This window comes from Orcinus orca, chromosome 19 (genome assembly GCF_937001465.1).
Source record: "Orcinus orca chromosome 19, mOrcOrc1.1, whole genome shotgun sequence".
Lineage (NCBI taxonomy): Eukaryota > Metazoa > Chordata > Mammalia > Artiodactyla > Delphinidae > Orcinus > Orcinus orca.
In genome coordinates, this window is record NC_064577.1 from 7,529,830 (window position 1) to 7,536,175 (window position 6,346).

Here is a 6,346-nt window from a genome sequence, read left to right on the forward strand (position 1 = left end):
AGGGCAAGGCACAGCTCTTGAGCGCACTGCGCATGCGACCTCTTGGGCGTCGTCGCGTGGCGGGGATCGGGACTGCAGAGGGTGGAGAGGCGGAGTCTAAGGCCGAGGGGCGGGGCCTCAGCTACCAGTCCACTGTTGGCCACACTGTTCTTCGCTTCTCCGGGTTTCAAGTTCCTGGAAGGCCCAGGTTTCTAGGCAGTGACTAGGAGACAAAATTAGAGTAAAAAGGTGATGTGGCCCCAGGGCCTGAGTTCCCTGAGACAGTCTTTTTCTGATGGTTCCTCCAGCTTCTCCCCAGGCCTGCTAAAGTTCTTGTTTTCATTGATTCATTCAGCAAACAGTTGACCACATTTGTCCTGCTGGTGCAAAGGTCATCAAGGCTGGGCCCTTTCCTCACCGAATTCTCAGAACAGTAAGAGGAACCAGGAAACAGTCAATGACGAAGGAATAACAAGTGACACGATGGGGAAGGGACAAGGGGCTCTAGGAATACAGAGCAGGGCCCCCTAATCCACTCTGTAGAGGAATCCAAGAGGGCTTCCCAGAGGAGGTGGCTTGAGCTGAATATTGAATGGCAATCGGGGAAGAGAATTCAAGACAAAGGGAACAGAGTGTGCCAAGCCAGGTGGAAGTATGGAGTTCTCCTCTCCGTTGAGGCTCGCAGTCATCTGCCCGGATCCTCTAAACTCTAATTGTGGTCATGGGTATCCTCTGCTCTCCCTGCCATCAAGATCATTTCTATCTCTGCATCCCATATCTATATCTGTATTCCTGTGACAGCCTGCTCACTGGTGTTCTATACTCTTGCTGCCCCTAATCGCATAACACACATCTGCCAGTTTGCACTTTCTAAATTATAGCTCTGAGTCTGCTGCTACCCTGTGTAAAACTTTTAACAGTCTCCAGGTGTTAGAACTCACAGTTTATCTCACAGTATGAAACCAGGCCACAGTCTCATCTTCACCGCTCCTACATGAATCTTGTGTTTCTTCTTTCTGGAATACCCTTCACTCCTTTTGGGATCTCAAACTCAAATGCCTCCCCTTTCTTGACCATCACATCACTCCCTCTCTGCATCTACAACACAATGTCCATATTATCTCTATTAGAGTTCTTACTTCTTATACTGTAATCTTTCATTTACACGTCTGCATTCCATGCTAGATCTCCTCAAAGGCCAGGCATCTAGTGTAGGACACACTCCATAATCATTTCATAATAACAGCTAACAGGGCTTCCCTGGTGGCGCAGTGGTTAAGAGTCCGCCTGCCAGTGCAGGGGACATGGGTTCGAGCCCTGGTACAGGAAGATCCCACATGCTGTGGAGCAACTAAGCCCATGCGCCACAACTACTGACCTGCGCTCTAGAGCCTGCGAGCCAGAACTACTGAGCCTGAGTGCCACAACTACTGAAGCCCGTGCGCCTAGAGCCCGTGCTCCGCAACAAGAGAAGCCACCACAATGAGAAGCCTGCGCACTGCAACAAAGAGTAGCCCCCGCTTGCCGCAACTAGAGAAAGTCGGCACAGAGCAACGAAGACCCAACGCAGCCAAAAAAAAAAAAAAGCAAATAAATAAATTTAAAAAAAAAAAACAGCTAACATTTATTCAGGAATACTACTTGCCAGACATAGAGCTAACTGCCCTTAGATAGATCATTTCTTTTAATCCTCTCAACAACCTTATGGGTTGGTCCCATTCTACAGATGAAGCCAGAGAGTTAGGTGACTTGTCCAGATACACATAGCCACTGAGTTGGGAGCCGGGATTCAAATCCTGGGAGGAGAAGAGAACTATGGGCACTCTGCTCTATCCTCAGGCTTCTGGGATAGGAATGGCAAGAGACGGGGGTGGGGAAAGGATGGCAGAAACAGATTTTTTTTTTTTAATCAGTCAGCCCTGGGTTTTATGGTCTTATATGAATAACACACCTATTCCAGACCCACTTCACACACCCCTGGGCCTACTCTGGAAAGGGTTGGGGAGCAAGGATAACTTCCCTGCTGTGGGTGATTCATCATGACCCTGGCTTAGTCACAGCATGTCACCACAAGCCAGCAGAAGAAGCCAGCCCAGGGTGAATTCTGGTCCTTTGGGAAAGAGACATGCCTGCTCTTCATTTCCCCAGGATGACTGGGTAAGGTCCTGCCTATGGGGATCTGAAGCCGTGCCTCTAAGCCCCCTCTCTGGGGCACATGGACATGACAGAAGAAAATACCTTAAAAGAAAAGAAAAGAAAGAGGGGGTGAGGGAGAAAGAAAGAAAGGAAGGAAGGAAAGAAACAAAGAGAGAAAGAGAAGACAGAGAGAGGGAGGAGAGAACAAATCATAACTAAGCTGGAAAGTAAGCAAGGAGGTTGGTAAGGAGGGGATACCCAGCACCAAGCAGCTGTTCAAGTGTGTTCTTCCTTGGAGCACAGAGAACCTATAAATGCAGAGGCCAACAAGGTGGGAACAGGAATGGCCTTGGGACAAGAAGAAGGCAAGCCCCTCTGCCCCTTCCTCCTTTCTCTTCTCCTCCTCTCCCCTTCATACATAAGGATTTACAGCTAATAATGGTGGCTTTTGGCCCCTGATAAGCCTGAGATCTGCCCTTCAAAGAATGTAAAGAATGTGACCTTCTTGTTTAGGAAGATGCTCCTGGAGTTGCCTGACGGAGAAGCAGAGACGAAAGGAGAAAAGAAAGGGAAGGCTTCCCTGTTCAAGAGAAAATCACATCAAAGTCCTCTACTCCCTCCCATCTAACCAAAGAAAGGCATTCCTGGGAATTCCCTGTCGGTCCAGAGGTTAGGACTCCGTGCTTTCACTACCGAGGGCAGTTCAATCCCTGGTTGGGGAACTAAGATCCACAAGCCGTGTGGCAAAAAAAAAAAAAAAAAGGAGAAGAAAGGCATTCCTTATTTTATTTATTTTTAAAATAAATTTATTTATTTAGGCTGAGTTGGGTCTGCTGCTGCGCTCAGGCGGGCTTTCTCTAATTGTGTTGAGTGGGGGCTACTCTTCATTGCGGTGCACAGGCTTCTCATTGCGGTGGCTTCTCTTGTGGAGCACGGGCTCTAGGTGCGCGGGCTTCAGTAGCTGTGGTACACGGGCTCTAGAGCGCAGCCTCACTAGTTGCGGCACACGGGCTCAGTAGTTGTGGCTCACGGGCTTAGTTGCTCCGCGGCATGTGGGATCTTCCCGGACCAGGGCTCGAACCCGTGTCCCCTGCACTGGCAGGCGGATTCTTAACCACTGCGCCACCAGGGAAGTCCCACATTTCTTATTTTAGCAAAGGTCGAGGAGCAGAGGTGCAAGGACCTATTTTCCTGCCTATGTCTCCTAAGATGATGAAAACTGCCTCGTACATCTGTGCAAGTCATGTGCTGCACAACTCCAGGGTACTAAGTAAATGAAGCCCTCTGGAGTTGGGCTACTCACACTCGCTTTTCCTTTAAAAAAAAAAAGATTATTTATGAAGATGACAACAATTGCTATTTAGAGAGAAAACTGACACATATTGCAAAGTGTATGTGAGAGAGAAAGGGAGAGACAAAAGTTGGTGGGTGTATAGGCACCATTGGTGTTGGTGGGAAAGTACACTTCTGCCCAGTTTTCATCCATGGATGGAGACGAGGAGAGAGAAAGGAGACAGAAAAATTTCCAAGTCTCTGCTGGAGTTTCTGGATAATGAAGAAGAGAGATGCCCCACCCCCAGTGGGTAGCCCATAGTTTTGCAGAGACAAGGACCTGTCTAAAGATGTACAAAGGTAGGGTCTGGAGGCAGACACTAGGGGAAAGCTCTGGGGAGAAAAGTGAGGGGATTGCAAGGCAGGTGGAGGGGAGGAGAGCATGCTGGGAACCAAGGCAGGAGATGGGACCTTCCTAGAAAGGTCAGTGAGATGTTCCCAGGGGTGACATGCTGCAGGGCTTTTGAGAATCATTTGTCTGCTTTGCTACGATGTAATTCCCCCTGATTGCCCCATCCTTTAGGAGAGCTGCTCACACAGATGCCTTTTGCAGGGAGGAAACAAGGAGAAGGTGCCTGGGAATTCCCTGGTGGTCCAGCGGTTAGAGCTCTGTACTTCCACTGCAGGGGAACTAAGATCTTGCATGCCACACGGTGCAGCCAAAAAAAAAAAGAAAAGAAAAGAAAAGAAAGGAGAGGGTGCCAACTTCCTTGTCTCTGTCCTTGTGGAGCTGAGAAAAATCGAGAACATCTGAAGGCGGTGAGATGCAAGTATGCCTATCTTCTCCTCTTCTCCTCCTGCCCACTCCTCTCTGGTCCCACTAACCATCCTCTTCCTCCATGCTTTGACTTGCTGTTCCGTCTGCCCGGATCTCCACAGTCACTCCCTCAGAGACCTCCTTCAGGTCTCTGCTCCAACGTTGCCTCTTCAGGGAGACCTTCCCTCACCCGCCCATTTGACACTGCAAACTGCATACTCAACTCTCCCACTCCCCCTTCTCTGCTTGATTTTCCTTGCACTTATCCCCTTCTAATTTTACAGATCTGTTTCATGCGTTGTCCTTTCTTCCCCTCTAGAATGCAAGCTCCGTAAGAGCAAGGATTTTGGTCTTTTTGCTCCTGCTATATCTCAAGTGCCTGGCAGAGAGCCTGGCATATAGACATTAAGTGAATATTGGTCGAATGATGAAATGAATGAAAGGAGAGTCCAGTGGAGGCACTTGTTCAAAGTTAGCTTCCTGTAATTGTCAGGTATCTCCTGGAGGGCACTGCACTTCCCACAGGAGGTGAGCAAGGGGTGCAAAGCATTCTTGGTTACTTCTCAAAAGGACGTGTCCTCGGCTGCATCTGGGCTATGTCTGGGGCGTCACTCTCACATGTGCTCCAACTTGCTAGAGGAAGGCGTGTTGTTACAGTTGTAAAGCTGGTAATTGCACCTATCACAATGCTTATCTTATCTGTCGGCTTCTTGGTGTCAGCTTCTTGGAACCGCAGTTACTACTGACAGAGTGAACAAATTATTGTGGTGCTTTCATTTTTCTTTAACTTAATTCGCAGGGAGGTGTCCAAATCTAGGTGTGTTCACAGGATTGTGCCAAACCCAAGATAAGTCATACATGACGTGGTATCTGTTCTTTGGGAACTTCTGTCCTAGGTGATGAATCTAAACCCCTTGGCAGGTAGCCTGACTCCAAACTAAACCTCTCCTTGCCTTTAAGCCTTGCACCTGCCATTCCTTCTACCTACAAGGCCCTTCTCTTTTGGGAAAACTCTTAGCCTGCCGAGGAGCTCTGTGGTTGCAGATTGCAACACTTACTCCCTTTCTTCTGCAGGCAGCACTCTGATTAGGGGGGAAATTTATCTGCTCGCAGTCTTGGTCCTTGCAATCAGGTGTGGTTCCTGCTTCTGCCTGGGGGGGAGCAGGCACATGACCCAGGCCCGGCAGGCATATATCAGAATGAGCTCTTCTCCCTCACTACACGGACCGGGTCAGGGAAGAGCACCTCATTCAAGCTGCTCCACTGAGAATCAGCTGAGACTTTGGAATCACTGGGAAAGAGGCACTTTCTTTCTCTGCTTCCGATGCTGAATTACAGAATGCAAGCCTGGAGCTGCCTGGAGCTGCTGCTGCCACTACATGAGTGGAGAACCTGCCTGAGAATGAAGCCACCACCCAGGAAGGCTGAGCCAAGATGGTTCCAGACACATTCCTGATAGTGAGTGCCTGGAAGGAGCCCTACCCTGCAACTGTTAAGCTGCTAATGCTAATAAATGTCCTTTTCTGTTTAAGCCAGTTTGAATTGGGTTTGTCACTTGCAGTGGAGTTTGGAGATTACCCTTTGAGACCCACTTCAAATGTTTTCTTCTCTGAAGTGTCAGCAACCCTCATCCCCACCTGAGTCAACCTCTCATCACTGTGCCCTTGATGCCTGTACTTCCCACACTGGGCTGTTTCCATTCACTAGGCCTGCCTGCCAGGCTGAGGACCACACGGCAGGGACTGTGTGACGACCCGCCCTCTGCCACAGCACTGGGCCAGGCTGAGTGGCCTTTCCATGGACAGTCAATGAAAGAGGGAGGCCATGTTGCAGCTACTGGTCACTCCTACTCTTTCCCCCAGGGAGGGAGCCCAGCCTCCTTCCTTCTGGGCATAAGGCAAAAATTATAATACAAGACCCCTGGCTGCCTTCTAGGGGTCCTCTCGCTTTTTTTTTTCTTAATTAATTTTTTAGTTTTTGGCCGTGTTGGGTCTTTGTTGCTGCACGCGGGCTTTCTCTAGTTGCGGCGAGTGGGGGCTGCTCTTCGCTGCGGTGCGCGGGTTTCTCATTGCAGTGGCTTCTCTTGTTGCGGAGCACGGGCTCTAGGCACGTGGGCTCAGTAGTTGTGGCTCATGGGCTTAG

General features: G+C 49.5%; 1 long non-coding RNA gene across 1 annotated transcript; it reads left to right on the forward strand.

Annotated features, from left to right (window-relative positions):
- Window positions 1-1,563: 1,563 nt before the first annotated feature.
- On the forward strand, window positions 1,564-5,735 carry LOC117200403 (uncharacterized). The gene is made up of 3 exons (XR_004481946.2): window positions 1,564-2,136; window positions 2,629-2,784; window positions 5,543-5,735. It is a non-coding gene; the product is annotated as an uncharacterized LOC117200403 (long non-coding RNA).
- The last annotated feature ends 611 nt before the right edge of the window (window positions 5,736-6,346 follow it).